This window comes from Perna viridis, chromosome 12, assembly GCF_037379345.1.
Source record: "Perna viridis isolate PV_CMFRI_1.1 ecotype Kerala chromosome 12, ASM3737934v1, whole genome shotgun sequence".
NCBI classification, from domain to species: Eukaryota; Metazoa; Mollusca; class Bivalvia; order Mytilida; family Mytilidae; genus Perna; species Perna viridis.
In genome coordinates this window covers 36,020,336-36,045,746 of record NC_142456.1, presented here as the reverse complement: position 1 = coordinate 36,045,746, position 25,411 = coordinate 36,020,336, and the positions used below count along the sequence as shown (strand labels likewise).

At 32.3% G+C, this 25,411-nt stretch overlaps 2 protein-coding genes and 1 long non-coding RNA gene across 24 annotated transcripts in view; 2 read left to right on the top strand and 1 right to left on the bottom strand.

The window, feature by feature from the left end:
* Nucleotides 1-25,411, top strand: part of LOC148602130 (E3 ubiquitin-protein ligase TRIM45-like) — a 113,490-nt gene that overhangs the window by 43,836 nt on the left and 44,243 nt on the right. The gene's annotated exons all lie outside the window — the stretch shown is intronic.
* On the top strand, nucleotides 1,433-5,082 carry LOC148602132 (uncharacterized). Its single transcript, XR_015917295.1, has 3 exons — nucleotides 1,433-3,226; nucleotides 3,637-3,749; nucleotides 4,635-5,082. It is a non-coding gene; the product is annotated as an uncharacterized LOC148602132 (long non-coding RNA).
* LOC148602131 (uncharacterized) overlaps nucleotides 5,688-25,411 on the bottom strand; it is a 36,981-nt gene continuing 17,257 nt past the window's right edge. For 13 of the 15 annotated variants that reach the window (XM_088556322.1, XM_088556333.1, XM_088556332.1 and 10 more), the window contains 2 exons: nucleotides 12,946-13,062; nucleotides 8,802-12,281 (listed from right to left, as the gene is read on the bottom strand). The gene's annotated coding sequence lies outside the window, so the exon portion shown is untranslated. Of the gene's footprint in view, nucleotides 7,007-8,801; nucleotides 12,282-12,945; nucleotides 13,063-14,102; nucleotides 14,216-25,411 lie in introns of those variants that run through there. The other 2 variants (XM_088556326.1, XM_088556325.1) reach the window with 2 other exon arrangements.

Genomic DNA, 25,411 nt, shown 5'->3' with positions numbered 1-25,411 from the left:
CATATCAATCACATATGATGCGAACTGAACTCTTAACATAATCATACTACTTGAAATAGCTCATTCTTAGCAGAATCAAACATACTTATCACATCTGATTTGATATGTAACCTAAATATGACCATACTACTTGTACTAGCACTTTCCTACTTCAATCACACATACTCATCACATCTGATTAGTAATTTATCTGTAATTAGATTTTATGACTTGATATAACATTTTCCTGCCAATAACCTTTAGGATCATCACATCTGACGCACACCGTACCCCTGACATGCACGTATGACAGAAAAACTACCCACAAATGCATGCTTATCACATATAAAAAGTGTATGCCTAACATGGCCAAACTGTTTCAAATGACTTATTCCTACTAAAATCATATAAGCCGATAACTTAAGATGCCAAACGTTTTCTTAATACGGCCAAAGTGCTTGAAATATCATTTTCCTACCCAAAATCAATAATGCTCATCACAATTGATGCATACTGCTCTCACTTAAATAGCCATTATACAATTCCAAAGATACCAATACTGTGGGAAATACCAATTTCGTACCTTAATTCTCCATATCAATCACATATGATGCGAACTTAACTCTTAACATAATCATTTTACTTGAAATAGCTCATTCTTAGCAGATTCAAACATACTTATCAAATTTGATTTGATATGTATCCTAAATTGGACCATACTACTTCAAATAGCACTTTCCTACCTAAATCATACATGCTCATCATATCTAATTCGTACTGTATTCTTAATATGACATTACGACTCGAAATAGAATTTTACTGCCAATAACGTACATGATAGTCACTTCGGAGGGAAACTGTACCCCTAACATGCCCGTTTAACAGACAAACTACCCAAGAATGCATGCTTACCACATCATATAAGCATTGTACGCCTGACAACTCCAAACTGCTTCGAAAAACTTATTCCTGCTAAAATCATATATGCCCATAACTTAACATGCGAACGTTTCCTTAATATAGCCAAAGTACTTGAAATATCATTTTCCTACCCAAAATCATTAATGCTCATGACAATTGATACGTGCAGTTCTCCTTTAAATAGCCATTATACAATTCCAAAGATTACAATACTCTGTGAAATACAATTTTCGTACCTTAATTCTCCATACAAATCACATATGATGCGAACTGAACTCTTAACATAATCATACTACTTGAAATAGCTCATTCTTAGCAGAATCAAACATACTTATCAAATCTGATTTGATGTGTATCCTAAATTGGACCATACTACTTCAAATAGCACTTTCCTACCTAAATCATACATGCTCATCATATCTAATTCGTATTGTATTCTTAATATGACCTTACGACTCGAAATAAAATTTTACTGCCAATAACGTAGATGATAGTCACTTCGGAGGGAAACCGTACCCCTGACATGCGCGTTTGACAGAAAAACTACCCAAAAATGCATGCCCATCACCTCATATAGGAAATGTACGCCTAACATGCCCAAGCGGTTTTAAATAACTTATTCTTGCTAAAATTATACATGCCCATAACTTAAAATGCCAACTGTTTTTTAACATGGCCAAAGTACTTGAAAAATCATTTTCCTACCCAAAGTCATTAATGATCATGACAATCAATGCGTACTGTTCACCCCTCAATTCCAAAAATAATAATACTGTGTGAAATACCCTTTCCGTATCTTAATTTTCCATACCAATCATATATGATGCGAATAGAACTCTTAACATGATCATAGTACTTGAAACATCACGTTCTTACTGGAATCGTATATGCACATCACATATGATTTGATATGAAGCGTAAGTATGAAAATATTACTTGAAATAGCACTTTCCTACCTAAATCATACATGCTCATCACGTATGATTCGTACTTTAGTTTTGATATGACCTTTCGACTCGAAATAACATTTACCTACCAATAACGTATATGATCATCATATCTGACGCAAACCGTACCTCTGACATGCACGTATGACGGAGATCTACCCAAAAATGGATGCTTATCATATCATCTAAGCATTGTTAGCCTAACATGGCCAAACTGTTTCAAATCACGTATTCCTGCTAAAATCATGCACGCCCATAACTTAAGATGCTGACCGTTTTCTTAATATGGCCTAAGTACTTGAAATATCATTTTCCTACTCAAAATCATTAATGCTCATGAGAATTGATGCGTTCTGTTTCCTTTAAATAGCCATTATACAATTTGGTTGATTTTTGTGATTTTTCAAATGCTTCTCCTTTATGTAGGAAAAAATTACTTGTAATATATTCATCAGATTTGAAGGATATATAAAACCATCTAAGTGTGAACGAGTTCCATATTTTGGATTATTGTAGATGGCTGCCATTTAAAATGGCCGCCATCTAAATTAATATGCCCCACTGGAAAATAATGTAAATTTCATCTAAATTTTATAAAACGTGGTATATAGGCTTGACATTGTACATTGAATTTAATTTTTTTGATTCTGTGATCATGTGTGGAACATGAGGGAACTTGTATGTGACTTGCTTTCAAGCACAACTTAAAACTTGTTTTATTTTATTTTTAGGGGGCTTTTGTTTCTTCTTTTTTGTTTTTATTTTTATTTTGTTTTGTCTTTTATGCGGATTTTTTGTGTTTTTTTTTTGTGAGAAAATTGTGTGTGGGTCCTGGCTTTATTATTTATGTACCATTAGGTAAAATCCGTGGTAATGTAAATTTGACGCTCGATCTGCAAACTCCAGTAGATTGTTTTTGAATGGCACCTTGAGGTACAATGTCAAAGAAATATATACACTTTTAATAAAATTATTGATTGGATGTCTTGAAAATGCTTGTTTTGGTCCCTTATTCCTTACAGTTAAGTAACAACCCAAACCAAAACTTATCCCAGCTTTCCTTTTGTTTTAAACTTGTACATTGTAGAACAAATTTATCGTCCAGAAAACATGTTTCTACCAACACATACTGAATGATTAAACAACACATCAATTTCAATTTCATAAAGATCTTTATTTTTTTAAGTGATTTCTTCTGTGTGTAACTTTCTATTTCTTTACGTTTGTGTATTGTAAATTTTAGTGTTCCTGATGCTATCTTGTAAAAGGATTTCCCACCATTTCTACATTTGGTATCAATATTTATATCAGAAAATACTAGTTGTTTCCATTGCAAGTCATTTATAGGAAAACAATACAGAAACCCACGCTACAAAACTGTAAGTGAAATATCTTTTGTCTTTCTTTATGTATGGATTTTTTGTGAAAACATGTCTATTGCAGACCTATTCGATTTTTTTGATTAAATATGGTTTAGGTATATTATGCCATTTGGTGTATTGATTTCAACACGTCTGAGTACTAGATATCAACTTATATGACTTAATATATTAGACTGGCCGAGATGTAAAAGGAGGAAGTTTTAATTAAGGTATGGATGACAACAAACGAGTCCTTCCGTAAGTTAAGATATGAAACTACCTTACTCTACATTCAGTTTGTTTTTCTCTTTCAGAACTATTTGGTCATTTGGCCAGTATTTAATCCATAAATTGTGGAAAGTTACACCGGATATTACTCCCTGTAAGACTGAAATCAGGCTTTCAGTACTTCTTATGTTATATTTTAGATTTGTGGTATATACCGTACACGGACTTCGTCCCCTATCGATTGATATCTCTGATACATAACACGTAAACTACCACAACATGGGCTTTAAGTGGATTTTCATATAAAGGCGACGTAAGCAGGATAAGCTTAAATAAATCAGAGTGATCATTTTTTTTTATTCTAAGAACAAAATACACATATCAACTGAAGTGCGAATATTATGAAGAAGGCGAAAGTACATTGTGAACAGTTAACAAATTCAAAAACCATATTACATGTAGTAGCATATACTTCAATACATGTACATGTAATCTCTTATTACATTCCCGAAGTGGTTTTCAAATAACATTTCCATATAAACTCAACATAAGGAAAATGTTCACATGCTTTCATGACTAGTTAACATTTGCTTATGGAAATAAGACCTGCTATTGAACATGACTGCATAAAAGATTTACAATATAGTCGTTCTATCCTTAGAACTTCGAGACAAGTCAGGCTTCGTCAGAAATCGTACGGAACAAAATATATATGAGTTTAAGACATAAAACATTATCATTATAATACTACAATTTAAATTTAACAATTGTGTAACTCATTTATTTTGTATATAAAAGTCTATATTTAGCTTTTAAGATATCCTGATATACTTGAACTAAGAATGATACAGATCGTTTGGTTATTTTAAAAACTATTACTATGGACACTTTACCAGTACTAAAGGAAGACTTTGGTACCCCTTATCAGTTAATATTATTCTACAGTTACCCAGTTCCACGTGGAGTTTTAACAAATATCAGTATGAAACATTACTGGGTTGGAGCCACATGTATAAGTGACAGTAACTGGAGTCTTATAACTTCATTTGCAATTGTTATCGTACATGTACAACAGATCTGTTAAAAATGACAGGGTGTCAATAATTCTAGTGATTATTATTTATAAATGCAAATACAGGAAGATATTTTCAGATGTTAACATTTCCAACGATTTATATTTTCCTATTTCCAATTTCAGGAGCTTGACACTGAGTCCTTCAAAATGAAGTGCAGTATTTTATGACACTGAATGAGATTTAAGAATACATGGTAATTTGGATGCTACTGAAAAGCCCTTTGACTAAAAATAACATATCACAAAATAAAAGTGTCATTTGGTCTTACTGTAAAAAAAATAGTACATATACATTAGGATCGCGTCTTTTTTATTGTGCAGATGTACACTTCTGTAAAACAGAAGACGAAGAAAAGAGAGGCTGCGATTCATCAGTTGGAAAGAACAAAACTGATCACAGATTTATTTAAAGACAAAACAATTTGAATATTTTCATTCTTCTTTTAAGAGTCAACTGTCAAATAATGGGAAAGTTGGTAAAACATATGAAGATGATAAGACTAGAATATTATTCTCTATATGAAAGGGAGATGGCAAGTAGGATCATTAGCTAAATGATCTCTGTGGATTTTTTTTTTATAACTTTTTGAAAAAAAAATGTAAATATTCAAAATCATTAAAACATCTGAGTTTATGATAACAAATCAAATATAAAACCAGTATAATTCCATATATCTAGTAAGTTGATAGAAGTAATGAAACTCTTATTTTCATCAGTAACAATACTTCATAAAAAATGTTGCAGTAGCGCTACAACCAAAATGAACTTAGTTTTTTCACGGAAAACTTGCTTTAGTTTAAATTATGAATTACTCCATCTTGAAAGCATGACAATTTACTCGTCGTTTGACTAATTACTTGTTGCATAATAGTTTCTTCGACAATAAGAGAAATTTGCTGTTTCAGAACTTAATTGCGGTGAAACAATGGCATCTAGGTAAAGCAGGTCTCAAGTTTCACAGTGTTCATTAGATGATTGGAGAAATGTACAGTTACAAAAGACTTGAATGGACTTAAGATGACATGTTCCACTTGAACTGTACTGCTTACAATAACAATCATAAATGAACATCCCAATTTTAACAGTACTATAATATTATTTACATTATATTCACCACATAATAGTTCATGTATTACAAAAATAAATAAATAAATGAAAAATGCTTCTGTAAAGCACAGCAGTTACTATAATGTATGTGATGGTAGTACACGGGCTTAAAAGTTACATCACAGCTAATTTTACATTACAATTCTACATTTTTTTACACATTGTGATTGAAATAATGTATACAAATGCATTAATTTCAGAATTTCTGAAGAAAAAAAACTGTTCATATAATAATCATGGCATCAGAATAGGTAGGCAGAATGTATATTTTGTATATAAAAATACTTTTAGTAATGTTATCAATACTAATATAAAATCAAATACAATTTATTGCATCATAAACTGAATAACGTATTAAATTCATTTATCCACAATCATTATTAACAATATTACAATAATTACATATAGAGTTCTTGAAGTTCATGACTTTTCCAATATCATATACTTTGAGCAGTAAATCAAAGACTACAACGATTAAATTTCTGTTTAGTCCAAATATCCTTTTTTATTATTTTAAAACATCTTTCAACACTTATTTCTTTGTAAAGCAATCCAAAATGTTCAAAAGAAAATACATATCAACCAATATTCCATCAAAGAAACTTTTTCTGTTATAAATCAAATATAATACATGTATATAAAACAACTAACATGTAAATTACTCCACTGGTTTCTCTTAAATACTTTTATTAGAAATCGCAACCCAGGGCAAAAAAAATCTGGATATAAACTTTCTCAGAACTTGGAGACAAGATAGGCTTCATGCACATTCACAAACATAAATTTCATAAAGGGACATATATCAATTGTATTCAATTATTAACTGTTCATTTCATCTTGTTTGTGGTTTGAAGAAAGATGGTCCTAAATCAAGTACAAAATCTCTCAGAACCTGGTGACAAGTCTGGCTTTGTGCACATTCATAAACAGAAACAAAAAATAATACAAAATTCACAAAAGAACATACATCAATTGCATTGAATTAAAAACTGTTCCTTTCATCTTTTTTGTGGTTTGAAAAAAAAGATGATTCTGAATCACAGAACACAAACTTTCTCAGAACTTGGCGACAAGTCCGGCTTCGTGCATTTATAAATCTTCAATTATATTAGAAATTGTAGTTTACAATTATTGAGCATATTATCTGATAAAGCAATATCAAGTTTTACTATCAAGCAGTTTTACTTATAGTGGATTTAAGATAAACCCCCTTAAAGAATCCTAAGCATGTTCGCCTCTATTTGTATTTTATAATTAAGTCAGTCAGATGGATTTTCGGATTGTGGTGCTACAGTGCCATCGTACGCTAACCAGGCAATGGACATTAATGTTGTGTCACAGACTAATCAACATGGCGTTCATTCCACAGCTACTGATGTTTCTAACACTAGAAAAGAAGTTTATGTCAATGTGTCGACCTCAAGCTCTATGACAAACATAACAAGAGGCTCCCAGGAGCTTGAATCTCTCACCTGGTTAAATTTTGTCTTTCAATGGCAATACATTTATCACGAGGTTTACTAATAATTTTGGCCTACGATGACTTTGATGGAACTGATCATAAGGATCAATACAAGGCTTAACAGATGAAAATAACGAAAGGACCACAGTTAGATCTCATCATGCTGAACAGTTTTACTCGGTTATAATTTGGCTAATGGGTTTTGAGATATATTGAAAAACTACAGCTTGACCCCTGTTCTATTTTTAGTAACGGTGACAAAGTTTTTTGACGGATCAAAAATCTAAACAGAACTTTTGTGCAAGATACCCCAAGAAACATCAATACTAAGTTTGATTCCAATCGATCAAGTAGGGTAAGAGGAGAAATTTTTTTAAAGAAATAACATTAAAAAAATGAAAGAAAAAACGTCGAAAAAAGTGCAATAACTCCTAAATGGCTTGACAGATTAAAATGAAAATATATATGCAATATATAGTCTAACCCCTATGTTCTATTTTCATTACCGGCGGCCATGTTGTTTGACGGATCAACAATCTAAACACAACTTTTGTGAAAGATGCCCAAAGGAACATCTGTGCAGTTTCATATAATTCCGCTAAGTAGTTTCTGAGAAAGGAGAAGATTTTTTAAAAAAATTGTTAACGACCACGACGACGGACGACGGCGACGGACGCCAATTGATGGCAATAGCTCACATGGCCTTTGACCAGGCAATACATCGTCGGGTGAGATCGCGGTAGTGCCGCTGAATATATCAAGTGGGACAACACCTATAGTCAATGCACACGTCAACATGACATTGCATGTATAGAATAACATTTCTGAAAGTCTCCTGCATAGTACAATTCAATTATGTCAGCAGTCTTTACAAAAGTTGAAATCCAAATCAAACGATATTCAAGTTTTTCGTTTGCAAGTCAACATAAACAGAAGGAAGCAATTTTTGTTAACAATTTTGATTTCATATAAATATATATTAGTGAATAAATGTAACAATAAAATTTATGTCGTATTATAGCAGATTCATTTAGCTTTCAATGCATGTTCATTTTGAGTAAATTAAGTACATGTACATACAGATAAATACAAAAGGAAAAACAAGAATATACAGATCTCAAGGTATCACAAGTGTTTATGACAATCAACAGATTTTAATGTTTTGATGATGTTCATCTCAATCACTTTGGTATAATATGATATTTTAACACAGTAAGGAGTGCCAAGTTGTATATGAAAGCCAGTAAAACTAATATGTATACCATTTATCAATATTTCCAACATCCAGATCTAATGACATAAATCTTACTAACTTAAAAAATATGATGGATTGAACTACAAGAGTCAAATGTTGATAATCACTCAAAATATTCATACATAAGTAACCTGACAAAATAGAATATATTAAATATAACAAGTTAGAAGACCATAACAAAATACGTATGAACTATAAGTCTTTATGGTACAGAATATAATCATTTTCTTCCGAGTTGCTCATTTACTTTTGTTACTTTGTATGTATGATTTTAGTTACTTTATATTCTTTGTTGTGTATGTCTGTTTTCCATGTCTGGTCTTTGTCCCTGGATTACGTTCTTTTGATTACCGCTATAACCTTGGTTCCCTTGATTACTCTTTATAAGTTAAGTTGTATAACTTAATCTTAATCTTAAACTTAAGTGCAAATCAATTGCACTTGGAGATAAGTACCTACATTGAATCATAATACTAAGAAAACAATATAATAAATTATGAATTAACACATCATATGACATGACATAGCATTATAAAGATGTTCACTGCTCATGTCCAGTCATTTTTATGTCAGATTGTTGTACTCCTCTACCCATTTCATTGCATTGATATTTTTTACTTAGTGATCTCCACTTTTATTTTCATAATTTGATTAAACACATCTTAACATAATATTTCGACATTTTTTTATGAAATTCTTGTTATTTCTTCTGCGTATAAAGCCTTTTAAGACAAAACCTATGGAAAATCATGTGAAATTTTCCAAGGCTTATGTTTCAAAAAGAAGCACACTGACCCATCATTTTTTTTCTACATTCTAGCATAAAAAGATCTTAACAGATTTTACAACCCTCTAAAATCCTTATAATCTTTAAACACAGCAGTGAATATCCTTAAGGAAAACAAAACAAATAGATTTTTTTCTCAGATTAGCTCTAATGTTCTATGTAAGCTGTAGGTTCATGACCTTGTAAAAGGGATTACTGATAGTAATTTCTTATTAACGCATTAGGTTTACCATATGGCAATATTCCAAGTATTAAACAGGATCCAGCTTTTCAGAAGTACAAATACTCTTTCTGCAATTTAATTGTTGTAGACAAGCGATAAACTTATATTTTAAAAGTTTTCAAATTATCAAGTAAATGGAGCATTTTGGCACTTTTCAAGCTTTAAGACAAAGGAGGCACAACAGGAGAAGTTTTGTGCAGATGGGCTTCATTTAAACAGCCAGCTGTTATTACTCAGTGCTGTTTCGATTTGTTACCTTGGTAAACTATGCAAGACATATTAATAGTTTATTATAGCAAGACTTATTTGCCTAGCCAATTTCAATTTTAAGTGCAATCACTTTACTTTTGTTTTTATAACAAGTTTAAAATTAAAAGTCTTTTTGTTTTTTTTAAGTAAAAGTATATGATACTCCAATTATTAGTTAAGTAGGACAAATTGGTATAATGTAAAACAGATTTCTACCAAGAGAGCTCTATAAATCACTCACTAAGCCAGCTAGATTTGTGTTGAAATTGGAACTGGTCTATTAAGAATCAGTTACAGATTACACAGCCAACCTAAGATTTTTATTTCCATTTTGAGATAAGGTACATGAAGAGTTATCGTTCTTTATTTGCTTTGATAAAGTTGATGTTAGTTTGAGATTAATGTATTAAAAACACAGATTGCAAACTTTGCAATAAAATAAAACAAAATACTCCTACCCGTCTCTTTGAAATATATTTGTAGTTATTGATATATTAACTCAATCTAAAAAAGAGCCATTAAGCAAACAAAGACCATCCAGCTCTTGAATGGTATAAACTTGTCATTTACACCATTTACAATCTTCCCATTCCCAATTGTCCTTAAACCCACCCCGCCCCCATAGAAACCCCCCACCCTCATGAAATCCCAATTGCATATTTCTTATCAGTTATTTTATTTTTCAACATTTAAATTATCATTTGTAATTTCATATTAATGAATACTTTCCCGTTCAATTTCTCTTCCTTTCCATTCAAATTCTCCACCACCCCCTATATAAATACCCATCCCCAATCCGCATTCTCCATTCATCCATATGCCATTAAATGGGAAATTTTCTGTATTCTTTCAATATTTGAAATCACAAAATAGATTTCCAATGTACGCATACAATTACTGAAATTCTGTACACTTTGTACATTTACAAAATGGCTGACGGTAAGCTACATACCTATTGTGAAATCCTGTAGCTCGATTATTATTATTTAAAAAAAAAATGTTCTTATTATAATAGCTTCTATCAAATTTGTCAATAAAAAACGCTGGTATTCTACATTCTTTATACTTTTTTTCGCTAAATCTACACAGCCATTTATAATTAAGGTATACATTTTTTTTAAGTATTCCTTCTTTTCCCATCAATATGCACAATATCCACTCCCCATCCATATTCTCCATTCATTCATATACAATAAAATGGGAAGAATTTTCTGTACTCTATCAACATTTGAAATAACAAATCGATGTGGCTGAATGTACAATTAAGACAAAAAAAAAATAGATTTTATGATACCACAACGAGGTTGAATTACATAAATGCATCTCGCAGCTATGACGATGATTTTGGACATATTAATGTCTATAATATGCTTCTACCGAATTATTTCTCTTCCCAGCTTTCTATGTAGGAGATAACTTATAAAATTACAATATGTCCAAAATGTTCAATAAGTTCGATTAAACATTAAATGTAAGATTCCAGAATTTTTAATTATTGAAAAAATTGATAAAAGCTATCATAAATGGAAAACGCTTATATTCGGGCTGCAAGATTTCAGAACTGGTATGTAGCTTACTCTCAGCCATTTTGTACATGTACAAGGTGTACAGGATTTCTCTGAAGACAGTTAAATTGAATTATCATCCACCTGCAAGATATTTGAAGAATTGTGGTCCAAATCTAAGTTTATTAAAATGCTGTTTCGACGGGAGGAAAATATTGTATATGCCTATAATTTGAGCCTTCCTTCATTCCAATATATGTTCGATTGTATTAAGAATAATGTGTGTCGCAAATTAGACGATTTTTTGCTATAGTAGGCATTTCATGCTATTTCATGTCGGAAGAGTCAGTGCTTGACTATATTTTAGCTATGATTCCACCGTCAGAAAAGAAGTTATACTTAAAAGCAATCCATACCTTAATTAAAAAATGGCTATGTAGGTTTAGTGAAAAAAGGTATACACTTTAACCTTTGTTCAATAAACAAACTAACCCTTATTATTTAAAGCAAACTTCAATATCATTGAACAGTAATGTCTCTAATAAAACAATATGAAGTAAGTTAACAAACAAAGCCTTCTTGATGGCTTATAAAAAAAACTATTTTGAACCCACAATTAGGTATTAATTAATAAATGCATCCCGCTATTAAGATTAGGATGTTGAATATTTCAATGTCAATATTATAATCATATCGAAGCATTTCCCTTCCCAGCTATCTAGGTAAGAGGTAACTTACATTATGTTAAAAATGTTCAATGATTTCTTTACAACATTATGAAAAAAAATCTTTTTACTTTGTTGATTAGAAAAAATGTCTTCTGAATACTTTAATCTGCAGAGTTCATTATTGTTTTTTTCCAAAACTGAAGTATTCTTTGTGATCAGAATTAAATTGGTAACAAACAAAACCAAATGTATATCTCAAATAATCAATATGATCATTGAACAGAAAACTTTCGTTTATACCTAGGCAAAATCCGTGTGTTGTTCACAACTGGTGCAATGTGTGCCATCTTTCTGCTGTCTTGTGGAATAATATAAATGGAGAATTTCTATCATTATCTGTCTATACGATACAACTATCTTTGTCGTTTAATCCATTATATTAAAGATCGGGAAGGACATTTTCCAGTCATTGAGAGGACGGCACACAAACAAATCCTATGATCATCGTGCATCCTAACATAAAATAAAATATGAAACAAACAGTGTCACACTTATTCACAATTGATCTTTGACGATATACACATATATATATATATGAAATCCATATCTCTCAAACCTGTGCATTGGGGACAAAATCAGAATATTTAAAATTGCGTGTATGTATTTTAATGGTTTTAAATTGTACCAGAAAAAAAATGGATTGATATTCACATTGACGAATCTGAGTTTTGTGAATACATAATTGTCAGGACATGTAGTGTAGAATGTGTCGTGAAAAAGATATCACGCTTCGTAGAGACATTTATAATATCCCTGTTTACATTAACTGACATTTGTATGTAATGTGAAATTCGAATTATGATCTGACGATGCTAAAGTACATTATTGATTGTTTGATAAGAAGAAATGCTATATAGAAAAAAGCAGCCCTATTAGGGTATACAAGAACTTATGTTTTAGTGAATATTAGAAAGCAACGCCATTATGCAAATATTCTCTAGATTTCGCTCAGGACTTTAGGGAAACCTTTCCTAGAAATGTGCTAGAAACATAATTTTACAGCATATTTTAAATCAGGCCTTTATATAAAACAATAAGTATTCTTTTTTTTTAGGATATAAATATAAGTTTCTATTAGCCATTTGTCCTATCTATTCAACATTGTACTTCAATTTACCTGTTTTTTTAGCATAAAATGAAGTAGATAGCTATCCCAGTTGCTTCAGTTTCTTCATTTTCAATTCTTTTTTTTTTCAACAAATGTTCCAAATAGACAGTGTCATTTTCCTCGACTCTGCAAACAAAAAGAATTCTGTTTATGGAAGACAAATATATAATATAAATTTCATAATTTGTATTCAACAACACAAGACAGGGATTTTTGTTGAAAAAATTTATATTTTTCAAAATCAAATTCTAACCTAAAATGGGTCATTTAGGCATCGGCCCCCAAGATGAACTTTTTGAAAATTTTGATCTGATTTCGTTTTTCTAAATTCTCTTTCAAAAATTTACTTATATGAAATTTGATTTAAAAAAAAAACAGACAGTGATTTTCGTGCTGAGTAAGTGTTTCTATTTACAAATGATTTTCAAAATAAGACCAAAATATAAATTTAGGCTGAATAAAGCACCTCAGTGACCGTTTCGAAAAATGATAACATTCAATAGTGATTGAATTGATTAATTAATTCAGCAACGATGTTAGAATTGTAATACACAGATAGTGCTTTAATTGTAGAAGTAATCAATCATTTTTTTGTGAGCGATGTACATTGTTAAAAGGTCTTTATGTTTGGTTCAATGTACAGGAGATTTTTTTTTACTTATACTTGGCATTCATGACGTTAAATTTAAATTGTAATTCGATTAATTACAATTGCAAAATATATGTAATTCATTTAATTAAATGTCCGAACTCATGTAATGGCAATAATAATTTGACTGAAATATTATTCATATATTAAGTTTTAATCAATTATTATCAACCCTTATTGACAGTTTTTTTTTTCGATCGAAAATAAGGTGATTTTTAACTCATACATCCTTCGATTTTACATACTCGTACGAAACAATTTATTCTTTCTATTGTGAATCTATTTTTGACGCCCATACAGTTATGACATATTTCAGTCTGAAATGCGTAAATGTTCATCTTAAAAAGTCACTTTGAAATATGGCATTTTTCGCTAGATATAGAGGGCATTTTATCGATATAACTAATGTAGTAAGACAGCAAAAACAAATTTTATCTCATTGGATTTGCGATGCAATTAATGACAAGATGACGTCATTTAATAATTGTGAACAAACATTTGTTTAAAAACATTTTACCTCTATTCACAAGGCGTGATATAATGCAGACCGCAATCTTTCATGTCTATGAGATTTTATCCATGTGGTGACATGTCACTTCATTATAGAATTAAATAGTTACGCCTACAACTCTGAAATAGTTTTGTTCTTCATAGTCGTTTTATGGCATATTTATTTACATGGGTCAGATAGATAAAAGGCGCTTAACAATCTAAACCCCGTCTTGTTTGTACGCTTGTTCAAAAAAATCTAAGGACATTTTACAAAATATGAACCACATCCTTGTGTATCCTATCCATGAATAGATTTGTTTTTATCAATTAACGTGGATATTCGAGTCACACGATTGAAAGCAAATATTTAGAATTATGTATTTTCTACTTTATGTATCAAGTATTTGCAAACCCAAACTTCGACTAACTCAATTATATAGGAGATTTTGTTTTAACTGACGCACATTATTTTCATTCAAGTTTGTATCATCAATTAAATGGTTAAATTGAGATACACTAAATATTTCAAATGTCTTCTTTTCTGTACATTAATTATATATTAATGACGCCTCCTTTTTTTATTGAAATGCCTAATACCTACAATTACTCCCCAACTTGTTAGGAGGGAGACATGCATTTTGGAGAAAAAAAATACAAACTAAATATTTTTACCGGTCATTATTTTTGCCATACAATCAACCATGTAAACGCGATATTGGCAACGTCTAAGGACCGGATGTGCAGATTTTTTTCTCCTAAACGAAGATTTTAGAGAATTAATGTGATAAAACTCAAGTTTTGGGATATTCCGACGAATAGGAGACATGGGAGCATGGACCAGGTGCACCGATAGGGTAAGCGGCCCCTGCTTTTCTAGAAACACCCGCCGAGTTGCTCATAAAAAGTCAAGTCCGGGGTAGACAAACGAGGAAAGGCAAACCATGACCCTTTGAATAAATCAGTTTTCATGGTGCTGATGGATACATCATAACAATCCACGAGTTCATGATGACGACCATAAAACTTCTGTAGTGATGACTTCAATCTTGTAGCAATATAACCCTGTTCCAGAAGCCTATTTGTCAGACTTTTAGCGCGATACAAAAAGTCTGCGTAGTTTCGGCAAGCTCTGGCATAGCGTATGAGTTGTGATATGAACACTCCATACACAGGAGCCGAAGGGATGTTGCCACAGATGAAAGGAAAGTTGACAATTCTGAATGAAAAGTAATCACATTTGTGGTAAAGTTTGGTCAATAATTTTCCTTTACCATCGATTTCGAAGTGTAGCTCAGGAAATTAGAGCTTTTCATAGAATTTTGATGGCAAGTCGAATGTTATTCTTGTAAATTAATTGATAATATACGTTTAATTTGCTCCTGGCATAATTACAAGCAATCACCATCTATACCCCCTACGTCACGTAAAGTCTACAACAATTCGTCAACGGAATCGAATTTTTTCTTAAGCCCATTAATTGCTTCTGCAACACTTGCTGCGGCTATCACTGATGGTTTGTGCATAATAAATCCCATTTCAGTAAATTGCATACGTAAATGAATTTTTGAGCATGTCTTGTCTCGCAAATTAACTGCAATTGTCATTAAATTCAAAAAATGATCAGAAAATCAGTAGGTGTATCGGATAACAATCCCCAGTTCAGTGTTCTCAAAACTGATGATTCCATTGCATACATGTCTTTCAGGGTGAAATAATTTCCTGCACATGAAATAAGTTTTTGTGGTTTTATTGGATCTGTTTTCCCTAGTTTTGATGCAACAAGTAATCCAACAGCCCCCAAAAGTTGCAGTTGTGTCCGATCAATATCTATCAATGACATGTACCTATCAATATAATTCACTGCTAGAAGTGCTACATTATCCGTTGATTCTTCTTCTTCACAAAATTCAATCATCCATTCGATTGTCAATTACGTACGTACGGTTTAATGTCTGTTTGAATAATTTGAAAATAGTTTTCTTTTGGACGATACCTGCCCTCTGTGGCAAACAAAGTTGTCAACACTTTTCTTCCGACAGATGCGATATTTCGTTGACATTGTACTGAACCGTTTGAAATTCAAAGGATTTAAAGTTGGTGCATACAGGGTTATCTAATTCAGATTCATAACATTCTAAATCCATTTTCTACATTATAGTTTATAAAAATAACATCAATAAGTCTCGTCAGCTCACGAGGTGTGCCAGTTGCAAAACCAAAATAATCCAGCCCATATTTATAGTCTATTTCCAATATTTAGAATTATTATTGTGAACAATCAACAAATCAAGAGTGCATAAATGTACTCGTAAATATCGGATATTTCCTTGCTTTTATTATAATTATATCAAAACTTTCCTATCATTCTAGGTAAAGGTGAATCAAAATTAATTGTCCATCATAAGGTACTGTATAAAATGATTTAACAAATAAAATTTAATTGGTCAAAAAGCCACTTAAAAGCGCTTTAACAGAAATCGTTCGACGTTCTCAAGGCAGCTAGCAATATAATCAGGACGCTCTTAATTATGCAAATATGATTAGCCTTACAGCTATTATCATTAAAGTAAGTCATAATGTGATCTTAAAGTCAATAAGAAGCAACACTGTTGGTCCATTTTTATCTTTTTCGTAACATATGGATGTTTATATCAAATCTCTTTTTATAAGTTTAAAACAAAGTGAGATGAGTATCAATTAATGTTTGAATTGATAGATTGAAAGGCCACAATTTTATCCATTTAAGATCTCTTGCAAAGTTCTATACCTCAACATTTTTATTACACATCACACCATTCCCTATCCCAGTTTTCTACATTGAAAAAGATTAAGTACATAAGCATAATGTACATTTCAAATTAATACAATAACAATATTTGAGTAGTCAACACACCTCAGAGAGAGCAAAACGCCCTAGAGAAAAAAAAAAGAATTAAATATTGTTCACTGTAAAATATTATGTCATGAATACTATCTATGGATGTACCAGTATACAAAATGTCCCCTCCCCAGCAAGGTAAAGGAAACTGTACACATTAGATGTGATGTTTTCGGTGGGAAAGTGCTATTTCACATAGTATGACAATGTTATCAATAGTGTTCGAAATAGATGTGATGAGCATGTATGATTTAGGTACAAATGTATCAAATATAATGGGCATATATATTTATGTTGGAAAGTGCTGTTTGAAGAAGTTTGGCCATATATAATAGGAGTGCTGCTGGCGTCTTTTGTGATGGGCATGTACAATTTTGTGATGAAAAGGCTGTTTCAAGTAGTATGGCTATGTTCAGAGTACAGTCTATTTTAGATGTGAAGAGGGTATATGTTTGATTTGGAAAGTGATACTGCAAATAGTACGGCCATATGAAGAGTACAACTCACATCAGATGGTTTCTTTTCAGAAGAAATTACTAGTCTCAGTAGTAAGCCAAATTATGCCAACATTCCGTATTATATGTGATGACTTCGTACTTGCCATTTCAAGTAGTATGGTCATGTTAAGTGTACAGTACAATCAGATGTAATGAGCATGTTTGATTTTGGTAGGAAAGTGCTTTTTCAAGTGGTATGGCTATATTAATAGTAGGGTTTGAATAACATATGATGGATATGTATGATTTTGGTTAGGAATTGCACTTTGAAGTAGTATGGCAATAGTTATAGTACAGTCCGCGTCAAATAAGATGAACATGTATATTTTAAGTAGGAAAATGCTATGATAGGTATTATGGCTATGCTAAAAATACGGTACAAATTTGATGTGGTGAGTGTAAATGTTTTGGGTAGGAAAGCGCTAGTTCAAATAGTACCGATATATTTTGAGCACATACGAAAAAGATGGAATCAACAAGTACACTTTTTGTATGAAAACCCGTTCTTACGTTGCCACTCAATGTTTAGAGTACATAAGGTATGGTTCGCTATATCAAGAGGACGATACAAATCAGATATAAGAACATGTATAAATATGTATGAATTTAGTAGGAAAGTACTATTTTAGCTACCTGCCCATGTCAGCAGTAGAAGTCAGAGAAAATGTAATGACTATGAATATTTTGGGGTAGGAAAGGGCTATTTCAAGTTCTTTGGCTATATTGAGAGAGAAGTCGGCAACTGATGCGAGAATCACATATGTGTTTGGTAGTTAAGTGCTATCTCAAGTGATTTGGCCATATGATGTGTACTGTCCACATCAGATGTGATTTTTTCGGTGGGAAAGTGCTATTTCACATAGTATGACAATGTTATCAATAGGGTTCGAAATAGATATGATGAGCATGTATGATTTAGGTACAAATGTATCAAATATAATGAGCATATATATTTATGTTGGAAAGTGCTGTTTGAAGAAGTTTGGCTATATATATTAGGAGTGCTGCTGGCGTCTTTTGTGATGGGCATGTACAATTTTGTGATGAAAATGCTGTTTCAAGTAGTATGGCTATGTTCAGAGTACAGTCTATTTCAGATGTGAAGAGGGTATATGTTTGATTTGGAAAGTGATACTGCAAGTAGTATGTCCATATGAAGAGTTCAATTCACATCAGATAGTTTCTTTTTAGAAGAAACTACTAGTCTCAGTAGTAAGCCAATTTATGCCATCACTCCGTATTATATGTGATGACTTCGTACTTGCCATTTCAAGTAGTATGGTCATGTTAAGTGTACAGTACAATCAGATGTAATGAGCATGTTTGATTTTGGTAGGAAAGTGCTTTTTCAAGTGGTATGGCTACATTAATAGTAGGGTTTGAATAACATATGATGGATATGTATGATTTTGGTTAGGAATTGCACTTTGAAGTAGTATGGCAATAGTTATAGCATAGTCCGCGTCAAATAAGATGAACATGTATATTTTGAGTAGGAAAATGCTATGATAGGTATTATGGCTATGCTAAAAATACGGTACAAATTTGATGTGGTGGGTGTAAATGTTTTGGGTAGGAAAGCGCTAGTTCAAATAGTACCGATATATTTTGAGCACATACGAAAAAGATGGAATCAACAAGTACACTTTTTGTATGAAAACCCGTTCTTACGTTGCCACTCAAGGTTTAGAGTACATAAGGTATGGTTCGCTATATCAAGAGGACGATACAAATCAGATATAAGAACATGTATAAATATGTATGAATTTAGTAGGAAAGTACTATTTTAGCTACCTGCCCATGTCAGCAGTAGAAGTCAGAGAAAATGTAATGACTATGAATATTTTGGGGTAGGAAAGGGCTATTTCAAGTTCTTTGGCTATATTGAGAGAGAAGTCGGCAACTGATGCGAGAATCACATATGTGTTTGGTAGTTAAGTGCTATCTCAAGTGATTTGGCCATATGATGTGTACTGTCCACATCAGATGTGATGTTTTCGGTGGGAAAGTGCTATTTCACATAGTATGACAATGTTATCAATAGGGTTCGAAATAGATATGATGAGCATGTATGATTTAGGTACAAATGTATCAAATATAATGAGCATATATATTTATGTTGGAAAGTGCTGTTTGAAGAAGTTTGGCTATATATATTAGGAGTGCTGCTGGCGTCTTTTGTGATGGGCATGTACAATTTTGTGATGAAAATGCTGTTTCAAGTAGTATGGCTATGTTCAGAGTACAGTCTATTTCAGATGTGAAGAGGGTATATGTTTGATTTGGAAAGTGATACTGCAAGTAGTATGTCCATACAAAGAGTTCAATTCACATCAGATAGTTTCTTTTTAGTAGAAACTACTAGTCTCAGTAGTAAGCCAATTTATGCCATCACTCCGTATTATATGTGATGACTTCGTACTTGCCATTTCAAGTAGTATGGTCATGTTAAGTGTACAGTACAATCAGATGTAATGAGCATGTTTGATTTTGGTAGGAAAGTGCTTTTTCAAGTGGTATGGCTACATTAATAGTAGGGTTTGAATAACATATGATGGATATGTATGATTTTGGTTAGGAATTGCACTTTGAAGTAGTATGGCAATAGTTATAGTATAGTCCGCGTCAAATAAGATGAACATGTATATTTTAAGTAGGAAAATGCTATGATAGGTATTATGGCTATGCTAAAAATACGGTACAAATTTGATGTGGTGGGTGTAAATGTTTTGGGCAGGAAAGCGCTAGTTCAAATAGTACCGATATATTTTGAGCACATACGAAAAAGATGGAATCAACAAGTACACTTTTTGTATGAAAACCCGTTCTTACGTTGCCACTCAAGGTTTAGAGTACATTAGGTATGGTTGGCTATATCAAGAGGACGATACAAATCAGATATAAGAACATGTATGAATATGTATGAATTTAGTAGGAAAGTACTATTTTTAGCTACATGCCCATGTCAGCAGTAGGAGTCGGAGAAAATGTAATGACTGAATATTTCGGGGTAGGAAAGTGCTATTCCTAGTTCGTTGGCTATATTGAGAGAGAAGTCGGCAACTGATGCGAGAATCACATATGTGTTTGGTAGTTAAGTGCTATCTCAAGTGATTTGGCCATATGATGTGTACTGTCCACATCAGATGTGATGTTTTCGGTGGGAAAGTGCTATTTCACATAGTATGACAATGTTATCAATAGGGTTCGAAATAGATATGATGAGCATGTATGATTTAGGTACAAATGTATCAAATATAATGAGCATATATATTTATGTTGGAAAGTGCTGTTTGAAGTAGTTTGGCTCTATGTATCAGGAGTGCTGCTGGCGTCTTTTGTGATGGGCATGTACAATTTTGTGATGAAAATGCTGTTTCAAGTAGTATGGCTATGTTCAGAGTACAGTCTATTTCAGATGTGAAGAGGGTATATGTTTGATTTGGAAAGTGATACTGCAAGTAGTATGTCCATATGAAGAGTTCAATTCACATCAGATAGTTTCTTTTTAGTAGAAATTACTAGTCTCAGTAGTAAGCCAATTTATGCCATCACTCCGTATTATATGTGATGACTTCGTACTTGCCATTTCAAGTAGTATGGTCATGTTAAGTGTACAGTACAATCAGATGTAATGGGCATGTTTGATTTTGGTAGGAAAGTGCTTTTTCAAGTGGTATGGCTACATTAATAGTAGGGTTTGAATAACATATGATGGATATGTATGATTTTGGTTAGGAATTGCACTTTGAAGTAGTATGGCAATAGTTATAGTACAGTCCGCGTCAAATAAGATGAACATGTATATTTTAAGTAGGAAAATGCTATGATAGGTATTATGGCTATGCTAAAAATACGGTACAAATTTGATGTGGTGAGTGTAAATGTTTTGGGTAGGAAAGCGCTAGTTCAAATAGTACCGATATATTTTGAGCACATACGAAAAAGATGGAATCAACAAGTACACTTTCGTATGAAAACCCGTTCTTACGTTGCCACTCAAGGTTTAGAGTACATTAGGTATGGTTGGCTATATCAAGAGGACGATACAAATCAGATATAAGAACATGTATGAATATGTATGAATTTAGTAGGAAAGTACTATTTTTAGCTACATGTCCATGTCAGCAGTAGAAGTCGGAGAAAATGTAATGACTATGAATATTTTGGGGTAGGAAAGTGCCATTCCTAGTTCTTTGGCTATATTGAGAGAGAAGTCGGCAACTGATGCGAGAATCACATATGTGTTTGGTAGTTAAGTGCTATCTCAAGTGATTTGGCCATATGGTGTGTACTGTCCACATCAGATGTGATGTTTTCGGTGGGAAAGTGCTATTTCACATAGTATGACAATGTTATCAATAAGAGTTTATTTCAAGTGATATGGTCATGTTGAATCAGATCGGATCGAATAAACAGCTTTAAACAGGGTTATAACTTTCTTTTTTGAATTGTTAGGTCGTGTTAAGTGGATGTTCGAATTAGATTTTACGAGCATGAATAATTTGGGTAGGGAAGTACTACTCAAAGTAGTATAGCTATGTATAGAGTATATAATAAACATGTTGAATTGGATTAAATTAATATTTGAAGGAGAATGACTATGCTAAGAATGCGATTAGAATATGATGTGATGATATGGAAAGAAATGAGTTTTCAGTAGTATGGATGTGTTGAGCGATCGGTCATCATCAGATGTGATGTGATATTATGATTTTGGTAAGAAAGAGCTCTGTCAAGTAGTATGGCCATATTTAAAGTACAGCCCACATAAGATGAAATCAGGATGGATGTTTGAGTAGGAACGTGCTATTGTTATGTTAATAATACGGTATGAGCCTTATGTTTTGGGTTGAAAAGTGCTAGTTTACGGTAAAGCTATGATAAGAGAAGAGTTCAAATCAGTTTGATAAACATGAATGATTCTGAGTTAGAAAGCGCTGTTTCAAAGAGTGTTATCATGTCAGGAATATAGTTCACTTTACGTCAGATTTAATAATTATGCATGTTTTGAGTTTAAAAAGTGCTATTGAAATATTTAGATTAAAGTTTTAATCTGATGCAATTATCATGTGTACAAAAACTTTATCTCACCAAGGAACGTGCTATTTAAAGTTGTTTGGCCATGTTAAGAGTAGGTTTTGAATCAGATGTAATAAGCAAGGATGCTTTTTGTAGGAAAGTGCTGCTTCAAGTAGTATGATCATGCTAAAAGTACGGTTAAAATCAGGTGATTGTTTGTGTAAACATGCTATATAATAAGGACGTGTAAAAAGTACAATACGCGACAGATGTGATAAGCATGTACATTAGGGGGTAGAAAGTTGCTTTGTCAATTAGTGTCGCTACATCAAGAGTATAGTCTGCATCAAACTTGATGAGCATATATGTTTTGGGTCGGATAGTTTTTGTTTAAGTGAAATTAACATGTTTAAAGTAATATTCGAATAAAATTTCATGAGCAGGAATAATTATGCGTATGAAACTGTTATTTTAAACGTAAGGCCATGTTAACAGTACCATATGCAATAATCATGCACATTAAGGGTATGGAATTGCTTTCCAAATAGAGTGACCATTTTAAGAGTAGCGTTTGAATCGGATCTGATGTAGGAAGGTCATATTTAAAGTATCAAATATGGTGAGCATGTATAATTTAGGTAGAAAAGCGACGTTCGTAAGTAGATTGGCCAAATTCAGAGTACATTCAATCAGATGTGATGAGCATTCATTTATTTGGTAGGAAAACGTATTTGCACATAATGTTGCCATATACCGTCATTATCAATTACCATTTATAATTTTGGGTAGGAAGTGCTATTTCACGCGAAATGGCCATGTTTATAGTAGGTTTCCAATAAGATGCGATGAACGAATATTACTTGGGCAGGAAAGTACTATGAACATTTCAGAAGTACTATCTGTAGCAGTTATGATGAAAATGTATGTTTTGGATAGGAAATTTTTTTTCAAGTAGCATTGAATGTTGCGGATACAAACCGCCTCTGATCAAAAAAGCATGTTTGTTTTCAGTGGTATTATGTTGTTTTTTTTCATGTGGTATATGTATTTCATTGTAAAGAAAAAGGTTTGCAACATATGTCATAAGAATGCACGTTATTATGGTCATGTTAATTGTACGGTTTGCAACAGCTGTGATGTTTTGGGTAGAAAGCGCAATTTCATGGTAAGAGCACGGTACAAATCGAGTGTGAAGAGCATGTATGATAGGTAAACGGTACTTCATGAAGTATAGCTATCTTAAGATTGATTGATTGATTGATATATTTAATGTTGGAGTCTAACTACTGAGCAGCGACATTTTAGGTATATCCAGGCGATGAACATGAAATGAAGAATGGGACGGGACACAAGGATGATAGAGTCGGCAAAGTTTGATAGCCCCTGGAAATAGGGAGAGGAGGGTAGGGTTGGGCAATTCATCCTCCTGTGGCGGAGCGCAATAGTTCCTACTCCGATAGAATACCATAGAAGGGTTCTTTAACATGCGAGGAACAAGGCATTTTTTCAAACACGTTGCACCACTATGGTTTGTGGCCAGGTTTTCCGTATTATTGCCTGACGACTCCAGCATGTGGCATGCCTAGGGTACACCATTCCATCATTCGGGCACCACTTTAGACTTCATACAATTATGCCTCTTGAACAAAGGTATGTTGCTAACAAAATACTCCAATGTCAGATTATTTAAAAGTAAACATTTAATAGTATAAAGATGCTAACAATGTTCCGCGTTAGTGATCATAACTTGGAACTGGAACATGGTAGATATAAAAATATACACCGTTAAAAGAGAAGTTGACAAATATGCAAAGTTTTAAATGAGTTTTCAATTGCAAAATAAATGAGGGGTTAAGGGCAAATTAAAAAAAAAGTTTTGTCAGATAAATTCCCAGATTTTCGCCAACTTGACTCTTTTGATAAACCTATTCTTATTCTAAATTAAGATATGGGTGAATTACCCATTGTTGTAGATTTAATGAAGCAGTCTTTATAAGTGTGAAAATGAGGTCCACATTGGTTAAGTGCATACGTATTTAATCATTTTTTATTTCATTTCTATGTTTCAATAGCTTAATATGATATAGTGTTTCTTTTTATATTGTATTTGTTTCTTTACTTATCCCATAAGGGGTCAATAAAAATATTATAAATATTAACTAAATCAATAAAATGATGACTAAAACATACATTTTATTCAGTTATATGAAACGCTCTTTTGTAGAAATTCTTTTGAATTCTGAACAAGTTTAATCTAATATTGGTCTGAATTGAAACTTGTAACATTAATATCACAGTGCAAGGCAAAATAAACTTCACTCCCCATAGTGCTTATTACCAGATACCCTCTTTTGTAACGTACTAGGTGTTTTACTAGTTTACAATTTGACCTTGATATGAATGATGAGTGATTTCATATCATTGCAAGCCTCGTTATTTTTATTTTTGGAAGGAAATGGCTGTCAATCAACATTTAAGCTTTGCATTTCAGTTCAACAATGAACGTATGTGTTTGATTTACTACAACCCTAAATAATAGTTGACTGGTGTGTCGTAATTCATAGTTGTAGGTAGAATTTTACTATCTCGTTACTACCAATACATTTGAGTTCAAAATTTGTCATTCATTCAATTGCTTGCTTTACTTGAGACTGTTAATCAAAACTTCTTATCTATTGCTTAGACATGAAAATCAGTTCAATATTTGGTCTAGTACACAAGTTACAGAAAAAATCATTTCGTAAAAAGGTTAACTGTTATTGACTCTTGAAACGCACACGAGGGCCGATTGCAGTGTAAGTTTTATAATTCAACAAGGACATCATAATTTGCAAGTATACTTGCAATCTTGGTCGGCCGAAGATTTAAACAAAACAGGCATAACGACATGTATATGCAAATGGTGTTTCAAAATGTGAAAACAAATACTATGTGTGT